Genomic DNA, 16,068 nt, shown 5'->3' with positions numbered 1-16,068 from the left:
GCATCACGCGCACATCTGTGGTGTGAAAGCTGTATGATGGTAGAAGCAGGCGTCAGCATCAGGGGCTGAGAGAGGCAACACTCCACAGACTGCTTCGTTTTGTTTTTTTCAGCAGGAACCAATCTCAACCTCTGCAGGTCCAAAGCCCGGAAGTCAAATTAAAAAAGTGTCCATGGAAAGAATAGGGTCAGGTTCCAAGATAGCTCATGTGTTCATGATTCTCTTCTCTTGAGATGTTTAAAGCAACCTACCCAGGCTCATGTATCTACTTAATAGATATTTATTCTGTAACCCTTGGTACCAGGCACTGTGCTCCATGCCAGGACTATAACAGAAAAATAGTAGACAGGCCTTTCAGGGATAATCAAGGGATCAAGTTAAATACAGATTATCATTAATTCTATGAAGACAAGTTGAGACATAGAGTAATAGGTGGAACAATAAACAGGAAATTTGGGTCTTCTTGAGAAGGTTGCATTTGAGCGAAGACCTGAAGATTAAGATGGAGCAGACTTTCAGCAAAACTGGGGAGGCATAGGCATTCCCAGCAAAGGAAACATCAGGTGTAAAAACCCACATGTGAAAAAGGCTCTGGCATAGTCACAGAACCTGGAGAAGGGAATGGCAACCCACTCCAGTATTCTTGCTTGGAGAATCTCACAGACAGAGAAGCCAGGACTACAGTCCAGGGGGTCACGAAGAGTCAGACACGACTGAGTGACTACCACACACACACACACACTCACTCACACATACACTCACACACACACGCACACACACACACACTCACTCACACACACACACCAGGGCAGGTAGAGCCTTATGGGCAGGGAGCAAGGGATGTGGGCTGCCAGTGTAGACCAGAAAGGACAAGACTGCTCAGAACTCTATGCCCATGGCAGAGAGTTTAGAGAGGGCTCTAAAAGAAAAAATAAAGGAAAAAAATCTTGGGAGAGTTCAAAACAGGGAAAACCTGATGTTTGAAAAAGACTGCCATAGCTTCTATATGGAAGATCGATTGGTTAGGGCAAAATGGAAGCAAGAAGAATGTTGCCCTGGAGCCTAGGATGAAAAGAGTTCTGCAGAAGAAGGTCAGAAAGCAGAGGTGGAGAGGTGATGAGAAGAGGAAGGGTACTTTTGGTACAGTCAAGACTTGGTGACGAAAGACTTTGAGGAAGGAGGGAAAAGAAGGACCTAGGTATGAAGGCCTAGTGTGGTGTTCTGAGTAACAGGGTGTAAAATGAAGCCATGTGTTAAGATGAAGAATATGAAGGAAAGATAAAGAGTTTATAAAATAAAGATAAAAGAAACTTAAAACTTGAACAAAAAATAAATAAGGTATTTCACCTGATGGACCACTGTCTTCCAAATCAAAACTTGAATGAAGTTTAATATGAAGTTAATACTAGCCTTCAATAAATATACAGTAAATTAAGCATTGGATGATAAAACATACCTCTATTAATAAAAACTACTCTAAATATCCTGAGGTTAAGCATTGTGACTGATTCATAGTAGATGTTCAGTAAATCTGTGCTGAAATAAATCCAAATGAAACTCAAGAGTTGGAAAATGAAAAAAATCTTAAGTCAAGAATAACAAGGTTTCTTTTCAGCTCTGCCACTTTCCAATCGAGTGACTTTGGGGAAGTTAAACTCTGAATTTCAATATTCTCATATGCGGAACACAGATTGTAACAGAAGATCACAATGGTTAAATAAAATACTGTGTAAAACCAGCTGCACATAAGAGACCTTCAGACCTCTATATCCCTTCCTACAGCTTTAGCTACTGTTTACACCTAAGTTTGGGTCTGTAAGCATTTTTCCAATCTCTACATCTATTTCAATTAAATTTTGTCTTACCATATAAGATAGCATTGTGCATAGAGAAAGAATTCAATTCATCTTTGCTGATTAGCAGATTCCTTTAATTAAACATAAACCCTCAGGAAGAACACATACATAGCACAATGGACCTCAGTCTCCAGAATTCTGTCACCTATCTTTGTCCTGAAGATCCCCCTTCTGCCCTCTTCTCATTGACAGGCAGCCAAAAAATGAGAATTTGCCTTTCAATCTATTGTGAGCAAAGTGAAATGATTTTTTTCCTGCATAACAAAACCTATAGGCAACTGTAAAATATAATTTCCTCTCAGCTTCTTGACAGACTTGATATAAATTTCAGTGCACAGGGGGATAAAAAAGCAGGGGCCACTTTAAAAGATAAATTTCATCATGTATATCTGACAATAGCATATGTGTTCATAGTCCCCCCCTTTTTTAAGAGAGGAAGAAATGACTATGCTGTTAAACAATCAAAGGTTAAAGTTAGCTCCGTCATTCATGTGGTTTCATTCTCTTATGCATATTGAAATACCTCAGAAAGATTTATAACCCTGGTTCATACAGTCAGACTTCCAGTAAATGAGTCTCTTTTTTGAAGGTTAAATATTTATGCTCCTATTTTCCTGCTTGATACAGACAATAAGAGTAAACCCCTGTTAATCAAGGAGCCAGGGTGACAGGCAGGTTAGGACAGAAAACAGTGCCTGGTCCAGCATCTAGAAGCATCTTTTGCCTTCCTACATTAGTTCCTCTGGAAATGAATGAATGAAAACTCCCAGATAACCAATCCCAGGAAGCAGAAATAAATCTCTTTGAAAAACATGAGTCTAAGCCTAAAATTCCCCATCTACCCAATCTAGTGAGACAGATCATAGGAGATAACAATCACCCTTTAGAAGAACAGCAATTGCAGTGAGTGAAATACTTCTATGTACATACACTTGATCTTTACATAACTCTATGGAGTGGATAGGTAGACATTGATATTTTATCTCCTAGTTGAATACGTTGATGTTTTAAGTGCATGAGTCACTTGATCTGTGTCATACAGACAGTTCATGGCAGGACTATGACAACAACTACATTATCTTGATTCCTATGAGGGTGATTTATCCACTGTGTGCTTCTAATTATGACAACAATATTGACAACAAATACTTACATAGTGAATTACAGTTTAACGAAGGTACACCACGTTATCACATTTGATCTTTAGAGCAATCCTTTGAGTATTTTCTTACTTTATTTTAGTTTTCACCTGATATTTATTTGCATAAAAGTTTCAATCAGATGAAAAATAGCTGGTGCTGACCCTTCACCTTCAAAACCTGCTTGCTGAGAATAAACCATTTTCAGCTCTCTCACTGATTGCTTCCCTATGTTTATAAGTAGTATTTTTGCATTTATATTTCTCAAATGTTCAGTTGTAGAAGTATGGACTTCTAGGATAGATAAGAATCAAGTACTGAATACCCTCTCCCAAACACACAAATACTTACAGGAGTTATAAAAAATAATTTTGGTTAAATCAATATTTAGCATTTATATTACTGTGACCACTTAAAATTATTTACAGTTATGGTAGAAAGTACTAAATTTCCTTTATCTCTCCATTTTCTTCAACTCCTTGGTTTTGTTTATTTTCCCTATTAAGTTAATATACCGGTAATATTTTTTCTGAGTTTCCTATATACCTATCAAATGATTTTATTCTAAACTTCTATCAATACTCAATATGATTATATTTATTTTCAGGTAAATATATCATCAGTTTAAAAAAAAGTACATTTCTCCTGAACCCTCAAGCCTCTTATCCCAAACTGGACAGTTTTCCAGGCTGCGGTACAGCCATCATCTGGGTATTTCCTGTCCATCCCAATATACTGGATCCTTGTTGAATATTTCTCTTCTCCTGACCTAAGTCCTGACTGGGATGGAGCAAATCCTCTGATAGCTTCCTGAGAAAGAAGCAAAACAATTACATTCTGAGAACTTTTAAATCTAAAATGTATTTATTTTTCCTCTAAGAATTCATTTATCATTACCTCACATAGAAAAACTTTCTCTCAGAATCATCAAGAACTTTGCCTACCTTTCTCTCTTCGGTCTTTCTGAAAGTTGAAAGAGCCAAAGATATCCTGATTATTCATTTTCTATATGCAATCTGTTCCTTTTTATGAGAGCTTTAAAAACTTCTTTCATTAAAGTTCTGAAATATCAAAATGTGGGGCCTCATGCTGGTCATTTCTTATTCATCATCCTGATTTCTTAGTGGAGCCATTTCAATCTGGGAATAGTTATCCTTCATTACTTAAAAAACCACCTGATTTATACTTGTATACTGTTGGTTTTCTCTAAAAATCCTATTAGTTCAATTGAATGTTCTAGATTTAATGAATATTTCTTTATATCCATTCTCTTTTTATTTTTCTTTTTTGTGATTTTTAAATATTAAGGTAAAATATATACAGTGAAGGGGCTTCCCAAGTGGTGCTAGTGGTAAAGAACCCTGTCAATGCAGGGGATGTAAAAGACACAGGTTCAATTCTTGGGTCAGGGAGATCTCCTGGACGAGGGCATGGCAACCCACTCCAGTTTCCTTGCCTGGAAAATCCCATGGACAGAGGTGCCTGATTAACAGCAGTCCATGGGGTCACAAAGAGTCAGACACAACTGAAGTGGCTTAGCATACACACATATAGAGGGAAATGCAAAACTTGGATCAAAGATAATACAAGTATAAAGAGTTGTTGTCTGATAAAGACTTAGTTTTGAACAGTTGAAAACTACGAAATTATGTTGGAGACACCCTTCTTCATCCAAGTATTCCTGTTGGCATTCTGGAAGCTAAGTTAGAAGAATACTGATGGTCTATATAAGTCATGGTTTAACCAGAGAAGCAGAACTAGTAGGAGATATAAATATATAAATTAAGGTAAATAGATATGGATATAAATGTAGTTATAAGTTTATATCTATCTAATATGTGCATATATAAAGAGGTATATTACAGGGGATTGCCTTGTAATTGCTGGGGCTGGCTGTGCAAGTTCAAAGTCCATAGGTCAGGAGTTCAGGAAAAGAAGATCACAATCAGGCTGGAACCCTATGGGCACTGGTTGAATATTTTGTCCAAATGTTTCAGTCTAGAAGGAAGATCCAGGGTCAGAGAGAGCAATCGAAAAGATAGCAGATGTTTGGAGTCACAGCATCCAAAAAGGTCCTAAGCCTTCTTTTAAAGGTCTTACCTTAATTAGGTAGAGCCACCAAAATCATTTTGAATAACTCAAAGTCAGTGGATTAGGAAGTGACTTCACATCTTCAAAATATTTTCACAGCAGAACCTAGGTTAGAGTTTGATTTTATAACTGGGAGAAGGCGTGTACATGCTATATCATGACTATCTTCCAGCTGCTAGCTGTATCACACCCCAACAAGAAACACTACAAAGGGGATTCGGGTTAGTCAAGTTAAAACATCAAAATTCTATCACGTGGTCTCATGATTACAATGGAAACATCAACTTAATCCCTTTGTTTTGAGCGTACCACCTAGCTTGCACTCTCAGCTGTGCTCCAGGCTGATTTCCAAGCCTCTAATTCAGTTTCTTTAGAGACAAAAACTCCTATTTTCTGTCAGAGGAGATACCTGGGGGTATTCAACTACTCCCATAAAGACTTCCAACCATTCTTCTTGATTTAAGTCTAATTATCCATCCCACATTTTAAGAAGCCTCCAGTTCCTGAGATTTTTCTGGCCTTCTAAAACTCAAAGGGTTTGTTTTTGTTGGGAAACCACTAGGGTTTCCTCTTTCATCAATCTTATGAAGCAGTTTCTACTCATTCACTTGCCATCTTAATTTTCTAAGACTGTAGATTCCAGGTACTCTCACCACAAAAAACAGACAAAACAAGTAACTATGTGAGTAGATAAATAGGCTAATTTGCTTGACTGTAGTCATTATATAACTGTATACAAATAGCCATCTACAAAGTATGTATATCAAAACATCATGTACTATACCTTACATATATAGAATATTATTAAAAAGTTTTAAAAAATTAGAGCCAAAAAAAAAAAAGGTCTTGACTTCTCCCAGTTGACCTCTTCCCTTCCATTTTCTTGTTTTTACTTTCTAGAAAGTTTCTTTCTGGACTTTTAGCCAGGTTTTGACATGTAAATGAATGAGCTTAAACTGCAAAAGCCAAATAGTTTTCTTTGTGTCCATTTTGTGAATAAGGGGACAGTATCCTTCTAAAAAATTAAGTGACATGAAGTCCGACAACCAACACATGGGTAGGGCCTTAAACACAGATTCTCGTAAATTACCTCATTTTGATAAAATGTTAAGAGCATTATTGAAGGAAACAAAGCAGCTTTTTAAGTGTGCTGAAAATATCCCCCTACTACAGTTAGCTAGGAAAGTTGAAATTGCATTTCCTGGTCACATCATTCATTTATCATCCATAAGGCACTGACCTGATAAGATATTGGAATGCCTTGTTAAATACTCAGCTATCGATCCACTTGTTGATTTGCAAGGTTGTCGTATATGATTACCATTGTTGTTGTTGCTGATCAGTCATAGGTCGTGTCTCTTTGTGACCCCGTGGACTACAGCACACCAAGCTTCCCTGTTCTTCACTATGCTTAGCATATGATCCAAATAAATAACTAGTAGGTAGCAAGGGTTCTCCCATAGTCAAGGTAAAAAAAAATTAAAACAACACAGGAGCAAAGTTGCCACCATCCACAGCTACAAGATGTGACTTACACTCGATACTCTTTTGATAGACAGTATGCATATCTAAAAGTTTGAAATCCAAAAATGAGATGCTTCCATCATGATATCAAATAGTAGTTCCTCTGGTTTGGAAGCTGATACTGCCACATGACCATTTCAGACTCCTTGGAGTTTCAATGCAACAGGTGAGGAATGCATCATATTACTGGCTAGACTCCGTGTTCCTGTAGTCCAGAGGATAACAAAGAGGGAAGAAGCATAGGATAAATGACTTAGGTAATTCTCCCAAATTAAGGCGACGAAATCCTTTGTGAAGAGCCTCAGAATAGCCTTAAATCTCATAACACCCTCCACAATAATTGTGGTAGACTGGATTATGGGTCTCCTTACTTTGATGAACAGAATACAAATGAACAGAAAACATATGTTCACATTCTTTGGCGTGTAATTTTTCAGTAACCTCCCACTTTGTGTGGAGTCTTCTTTTCTACCCCTCTGACCGTGGGCTTGGTGAATTATTTTGGCCAGTGGACTATTAGCAGGCACAGTGGTAGCAGAAGTCATAAACGTGCTGATCACCTAGAGACCTGGGCCTCAGGGTGAGATCTGTGAGAGGAACATACGTTAGTCCTCTGGTAACCTACAGTCCAGATGGGACCAGGAGAGTTACAGTTAACCAACAGACTTGGGTACGAGGAATAAATATTTGTCATTTAAAACCACAGCAACTCAGGCTATTTGTTACAGAGGGCTGTTGCTGGAATCACTCAAAAAGTCAGAGGCCTGGTTCTGTAACACTGTCATAATTCCAGTTCTTAGATTTTCACAAGATTCCACTCATCATCCCTTCTCACAAACCTCTCCATCTGAGCAGGCTTTAGTAAATATTCTTTGAAACAAAATCACCTTAAAAGAAGATGAGACAGTATTTCTTCCTTACAAACTTTATTGACCTATAAGAAACCAAATTATGAGTAATAACTATAGTAACCAATTAAGTATCTAAATATATACAATGAAAGAATGATAAATATCGACTCTCATAAGATTAATTCACTCTATTTTGGTAGGAAAATAAGTTTAAAATCAAGAAAGTTTACCTCTTCTTGATGTATGATAGACTTGTTATAAAACATTTAAAAATATAAATTAGAAAATTTGTGAGCTATACTTTATAGTTTTATGTCTTATCATCATCTCTCTGCTTCCTACCCAAATATGTTTTTTTCTCTTTTTTTTTTTTTGGCCTGGCACTCTTGTTTTGGTCAGTGATTCTTGCAGCAAATATCTCTTGTTATTGCTCCCAAAATATAATTATCACTAGAGACATACTGGAGACAGGTGTAGAGATGACTACAGGTAAGTAAATGATACAGATTTTTTTAAAGCGTATTAAATTTATTATCCTAATTGGTGTTTATAAATCTACAAAAGAAAAACATTTTTGCAATTATGTAGCATAAAAGTTAGTTAATTCTCCTCAAGAAAATTATGAGTCTTCAAATTTTTCAAAAGTACTGGTTTTGATAACACAGAAGAAGGAACTGAAATAATAATAAGCTAGAATTTTTAGAGATGTTTTGAAATCTGGAATCAGTATTTACAAGTTGAATACTTACAATGATGACTAGTTAGTTGCATTTGAAAACATTACATGGTTGGGGTATAATATGTTTCTAAATATATTTTCATATATGTATACATTTTCAAAACTAGGAAAATCTAGAATAAGTTTTGTTTGCTATGCAAAAGTCTAAAATTTCTAATAAACTTGCTTTTCTTTTTTTCTTAAATTTGTGAACTGTTTGAAAAATAACTAAATTTACAGACGTATCTCAGTGTTCAAATGAAAAGGGAGAGTCGCATGTCTCTCACTTTAAATCAAAAGCTAGAAATTATTAAACTTAGTAAGGAAGGCATGTTGAAAGCTAGGAAAGTCAAGTTGTGTAAGCAAAGGAAAAATTCTTGAAGGAAATTAAAGTACAGGAATGATAAGAAAATGAAACCACCTTACTAATGATATGGAGAAAGTTTTAATGGTCTGAATAGAAGATCAAACAGCATTCCCTTAAGACAAAGTCTTATCTAGAGAAAAGCCCTAACTTTTCAATTCTGTGAAAGGTAAGAGATGTGAGGAAGCTGGAGAAGAGAAGTTTAAAACTAGCAGGGGTTGGTTCATGAGATTTATGGAAAAAAGCCGTTTGGTTTATGGAAAAAAGGGCATACAAGTGCATTATGGAGTGCCAAATGCTGGTGTACGATACAGCTAAGATAATTCATGAAGGTGGCTGCACTAAATGATTTTTCTGTGTAGACAGTTATCCTTATATAAGAGGAGAATGCCGTCTGAGACTTAGGTAGCTAGAGCGTGCCTATGCATGCTAAGTCACGTCTGACTCTTTGTGACTCCATGGACTGTAGCCTGCCAGGCTCCTCTGTCCATGGAATCTTCCAGGCAAGAATACCGGAGTGGGTTGCCATTACAGAGGATCTTCCCGACTGAGAGACTGAACCCAAGACTCCTGCATCACCTGCATTGGCAGGTGGATTCTTCACCATGGAGCTACCCGGGAAGCCCTGATAGCTAGAGAGGAGAAGTCAATAGTCAGCTTCTAAGCTTCAAAGAACAGTCTGATTCTCTTGTTAGGAATAATGGAGCTGATAACTTTAAGGTGATGTTCATGCTCATTTACCATTCTGAAAATCCTAGGGCTCTTAAGAATTATGCTAAATCTATTCTGCTTATGCTCTATGAATGGAACAACAAAGTCTGCATAATAGCACATTTGCTGACAATGTAGTTTGATGAATATTTTAAGCCCACTACTGAGATCTACTGCTCAGGAAAAAAAAAGATTCCTTTCAAAATATAACTGCTTATTTACAATGTATATAGTTACCCAAAAGATCTAATGAAGATTGACAATGAGATTAATGTTGTTCCCACGTCTGCTAACAAAACAGTCATTCTGAGGCCATGGATCAAGGAACAACTTTGATCTTTAAATCTTATTTAAGAAATACAATTTGTAAGCTATGTTTTTCATAGAGAGTAATTCATTTGATGGACCTGGTTACTGAAATCCTTCCAGAAAGAATTCAACACTTTAGATATCATTAAGAACATCTTTTAGAAAAGACAGAAGAACCAGAGATCAAATTGCAACATCTGTTGGATCATAGAAAAAGCAAGGGAACTCCAGAAAAACATCTACTTTTGCTTCATTGACTATAAAGCTTTTGACTGTTTGGATCACAACAAACTGGAAGATTCTTAAAGAGATGAGAATCTCAGTCCACCTTATCGTCCTCTGAGAAACCTACATGCAGGTCAAGAAGCAAAAGTTAGAACCAGACATGGAACAAAAGACTGGTTCAAAATCGGGGAAGGAGTACATCAAGACTGAATGTTGTCACCATGCTTATTTAACTTATATGCAGAGTACATCATGTGAAATGCTGGGCTGGATGAATCACAAGCTGGAATCAAAATTGCCAGGAGAAATATCAATAACCTTGGATATGCAGATGATGCTACTTTAATGGCAGAAAGTGAAGAGGATTTTATTTTCTTGGGCTCCAAAATCACTGTGCATGGTGGCTACAACCATGAAATTAAAAGGTCTTTGCTCTTTGGAAGAAAAGCTTGACAAACTTAGCATATTCAAAAGCAGAGACATTAATTTACCAACAAATGTCTGTAGAGTAAAAGCTATGGCTTTTCTAGTAGTCATGTATGGATATGAGATGTGGACCATAAAGAAGGCTAAGCACCAAATAACTGATTTTTTTTGAATTATGATGCTGGAGAAGACTCTTGAGAGTCTCAAGAGTACACAACCACCCCAATCTGAAGCAATTACAACCTTGATCAGTCAGGATCCACTGACACTGAGGCAAAACCTTCCACTAGCAAGAAAGATTACAGATCACTGGAGGCTCAGATGATAGTTAACATTTTTTAATAATAAAGTATTTTAATTACTGTATTTAAATTGCTTTTTAAACACAATGCCATTGAACTTTTAATAGACTATAGTATAGAGTATATAGTATATACTCTATATAGTATATATATATATATATATAGTATATATATATAGTATATATAGTATATACTCTATATAGTATATATATATATATATAGTATATATATATAGTATATATAGTATATATATATATATATATATAGTATATAGTATATACTATATAGTATATAGTATAACTTTTTTTTGGACTAGGGAACAAAAAATATCATGTGACTTCCTTTACTGCTATATTCACTTTACTGTGATAGTCTAGATATGAACCCATAACATCTCAAAACCTATAAGCCTATATAAAAAAATAAAATATTAATATCCCCATATGATAAATAATGATTATTTTTCTTTTTTAAAAATATTTTTCACTGCCTGGAAGGCTTCTTCATTGCATTATTGAATAGAAATGGAGATAGGGAAAGAAACCTTAAAAATATATATGCACTCCCTTGTTCATTGCAGCATTATTTACAATAACCAAGGTATGGAAACAATCTATGTATCCATATATTGATGAATAGATAAAGAAAGTATGTACATTATATATATATATATATATATGAATACTATTATGCCATAAAAAGGAATGAAATCTTGCTATTAATATTTTCAACAACGTGAAAGAAACTTGAATGCATTATGCTAAGTGAAATGAGTCAGACTGAAAAAGACAAATACCATGTGATCTCATTTGTAAATGGAATTTAAAAAATCAAAGCAAAATATGTGAGTTCGTAGGTACAGAGAACAGGCTGGTACTTTCCAGGGGCCCGGTGGGAGGAAGGGCAAAATGAGTGAAGGGGGTCAAAAGGTATAAACTTTTGACTATAACATAAGTAAATGATAGGGATGTAAAGAACAGATGGTGACTACAGTTAATAATACTGTATTGCATATTTGAAAGTTACTAAGAATAGATCTTAAAAACTCTTATCACAAGAAAAAATTATATATCTCTGCATGATGATAGAGGTTAACTAGACTCATTGTGATCATTTTTCAATACATACAAATATAGAATATTTCTGTTGTACACCTGAAAAAGAGTTATATGTCAATTATACTTTAATTTTTTTAAAAAAGGAGAAAGAAGACAACATTTTTAAGTGCCAGTTAAAAGCTAAAATTCTCAATGATCATGGAGATACTGCTCTATTAAGAAGACATATTTAATATAAAAGTTTAAAACAAGTCAAAGTTTAGATTAAACAGGATAAACTCATTTAAAAATGAAAATAGAAAAAAAGTAACAAAATAGGAAGCTACAACATAGCAGAGAGGATAAACAAGCCAAAAGTTATTTATTTGAAGAAAGAAAGAGTAAAGTTCATGGCTTCAAGGGACATATATAAGAGTGTCCATGAGAGTAGTGTCATAATAGCAAAGAGTAATAATAATCATTAATATAAACCATTAAATAGTAGCAATAAGCCAATAATAATAACCACTATACCCATTTTTAAGAAAATAGGTTGATGTATTTTAATATAAATACATATTAAAATATTTTATAGCAATAGAAAAAATTGATTTACAGCTGTATGTCTCAACAAGGATTAATTTTATATATACATTGTCTTTTTTATTTACTACAATCAGCATCTAACACTGAGTTTGTGGGAGGGAAGATGAGTGTATCTCCAAACAAAATCAGATCTCTGTCACCAAGGAAGGATGGGAATGGCTACTAAATAAGCAATCCACAGTGTCACCCTAAATTAGCCACTTGAAAAATGCAATCACTAAAAAAATCACTAAATGTGAATATGCTAAATCTAACTTGCATAGTCTGAAGATTTAAAGATTCAAAAGCTACAATAAAATAAACATGGCCACCAGATTCCTTTATTCATTATATATTTTCACAATCATATCTATGAATATATATGGAAAAGAACAGTCATTAAATGTCCAAAGTTTGTTCTGTCATCACTGTATCCAACAAGTTTGTATATTACAATGGAGAATTCTGTTCCTGCCAAATGACAACTGTGTAATCATAAAAAAAATCATTTAAACTACTAGATATAAAACTTTGATACCTTAGGCTACATTATGGATGTGTTGGCCAAATGAAATCTTTGACAATAAAAATATCTTGGAAATGGTGGAGCTGAAACTATATACCAATATGTTTGATCCCTCTGTCTAAAGTTTGACATGAGAACAAAAAACTTCTCTAAGTGTTTTTTTAATTTGTATTGAAAAACTCTAAATTATCATTGAATTATTTTACATTTCCATAGAGCTTTACATTTTACCCAAAAAATTAAAATACAGAATTTTCCTCTGGCTTGATAACATTTTTATCTTTTTATTATCTTTATTCTACAGATGAGGAATTAGAGGCTCAGGGATGTCAATAACTTACTTAATGGACTTAGGTCCTATGAAGTGAAGATGAGATTTCAAATCAGGTGTTCTTACATTAACATCAGCTTTCTTCCCAAAATACTGTGCTAAGTGGTGATCTCTAAAAAAGAAAACAAAAAGCAAATGAGATGGCAATCTCTAAAAGAGACCAGCAAATGGTCACCCTTGAGTCTTGAGCTAAGTAACTCTGAACTGAACACATGTATGAGCAAAGAAATGAAGATGAGGAAAATAAACAATTGAAGTCAGCCAGGGAAGAACACCTGGAGCTTACACAAATCTTACTTTCATGGACAGTGTTAAAAACTTAGTAATCCAAAGGGAATTGGACAGACAACTCAGAAAGAAATTACCTCAATAGTGGAACAACTTATCCTTAGATTAGTGGCGCTCTAGACCCATCTAATAAATCTTAAAAATGAGTCTCAAAAGCATCAAAGTTTTTCCAAGTGACTAGGATAACCAGTAGTTCCAGTTTGTCCTAAATGAAAAGGTTCCTGGTATGAAGAATGTTTAATTTTAAAACTAAGACAATCCCAGGTAAGTTGAATAAATTGTTTGCCCTATAAAACTCAAGAGCATTTATAGAAATATAAAAATATCTATAACAGAATGAAGAATATTTCACAGAATCTAGCCTTCAATTAAAAAAAAAACTGCCAAGCATTTATATAAGCAGGAAAATATGATTACTACAAAGAGATATATATAGTAAATCAATATAGAAAGACAGAGATTGACAGATTATAGAAAGTTTATCATGCTAATAAAGACATGGAGATATAAAAAACATTTTGAAATTCTTGAGAGGAAAAATAAGTGTGAAGGTGATGAATACAGTAGATTAATTTCGTACATTAAATACTAAAGAGAAATATTAGTGAACTTGGGGTCATAAAATAATCCAAGGTAAAACACAAAAGATAAAGAAACTGAATATAGTAAAGAGAACTTCAGTAAGGTATAGGACAATTTTAAACAGTTTGGATTTAGTATATATGTAATTGCAGTCCTTGAAAGAGTAGAAGAAATGTTGGACAGGAAAAATTATTTGAAGAAATAACAGCTGAAAGATTTCCAAATTTGATGAAAACTATGTACCCAGAGACCTAAGTTCAAAGAAATCCAAGCTCAAGAAATATGACTTATTGGGAATACATGTAAATCCATGGCTGATTCATATCAATGTATGACAAAACCCACTGGGAAAAAATAATAATAATAATAAAAATTAAAAAAGAAAAAAAAAATAAAATATATTATAATCAAGTATCTTTAAGTAGTAAGAAAGAGAAAACCTTAAATGCAGCCAGAGGATAAAAGATATATTACTCATGAGAAAAAAATATATAAATGATGTGGATTTTTCAGAAACAATTCAAGTCAAAGCACAATGAAGAAATACTTTTAAAGTATTGAAGGGAAAAAAAAGTCAACCTAAAATTATATACCCAGAAAAAAATCTTTTATAAATGAATGCAAAATAAAGGCTTTTTTCCAGATATACAAAAGCGGAAAAACAGCAAAAGTAGATTTGTGCTAAAATAAATATTAAAAGAAATTGGTCAGGGAGAAAAAAGAAAAAAAAAAAAAAAAATATATATATATATATATATATGTTTATACACCAGAGAGAAATGTAGACCCAGAGACTGCAAATAATCTCCCTTTAGTCTTGAGCTAACTAATAAAAAGCACCAGAAATAGCAACTGTTGAATAATATAGCAAAGCTCCTGTGATGCTTATTAACTAGTATAATATTATTTGAAAGTAGATGATAAATCTAAAATATATGCTCTAAACCCCAAAGCAACCACTAGCAAACAATCCAAGGAGAGAGATATAGTTAATAAACTGGTGATACAGTTATAAATAAATCATAAAAAAACACATTAATCTCAAAGAACACAGAAAAAGAAAGAAAGAAAAATAATAGGTGCAACATATTAAAAAAAAAAAAAGCCTAGAAATATACATAAGTCTAATCATATAAGCCAATTCAATGGACTTGAATCAGAGCAAACTCCAGGATATTGTGAAGGACAGGGGAGCCTGGTGTGCTGCAGTTCATGAACTGGACACAACTTAGTGAGTGAACAGCAAAAACAACAAATCATATAAATAATTGTTCAAATGTAAATAATCTAAAAAGTACATGAAAAGCTTAAAAATATCATTTTGAATGAAATAGCAAGATCCAACAAGAAATAATTTTTAAATATAATGAAACAGGCTAAGGGAAAAAATAATGAGGAAAGATATATATATACCAATATAAGCAAAAGAAAGAATGACTACTTTCATATGAGATGAAGTAGATTCCATAGCAAAAACATTATTACAGAGGGAGATAATTTTTGATGAGAAATACGTCAATATGTCAACATAATATTCCTAAGTATTTATGTATTCAACAATGGAACTTCAAAATGCAAAAATCAAAACCTGATAGAAGTTTTAAGGATCAACTGATACAAGGTGCATTCTCTGGCCACAAAAATAAATAAGTAAATAGAAGTTACTTACAAAAAGATACTTCAATAACCTTCAAAGATTTGTAAATGAAATAGCATATGTAAAAATAGCCCATCAAAAGTCAAAGGAGGAGGTATTTTTAACTGGATTAAAACAAAAACACAACATATCAAAAATTTTTTAATGCTTCTGAATCAATTCTTATAGGAAAGTTTATAACAATTGACACCTTATATTAGAAAAAGAAGGTATCAAAATAGTGACCTCAGCTTCCACCTTAAAAAGAAGTAAAAGATAAGAACAAATTAACACAAAGGTAGGAAAAAAGAAATAATAAAGATCAAAGTGGAAATTAATGACATAGATAACATAAAATGATAGAAAAAATCAACAAACCAATCTTGATTCTTACAGAGATCTACAAAATTGACAAACTTCTAGTTATCCTTTTCAGAAAAGGAAAGGAAAAGATATATGAATTGTATACTGGCTTTATGGGTGAATATTAACAAATTTTTATATTTGTTGAGTATATTTGAGTATATATTTGAGTATATGAGTATATTTATATACTCATAAAGCCAT

The sequence above is a fragment of the Dama dama genome, chromosome 13, assembly GCF_033118175.1.
Source record: "Dama dama isolate Ldn47 chromosome 13, ASM3311817v1, whole genome shotgun sequence".
NCBI classification, from domain to species: Eukaryota; Metazoa; Chordata; class Mammalia; order Artiodactyla; family Cervidae; genus Dama; species Dama dama.
Note: the sequence above shows the minus strand (reverse complement) of the source record.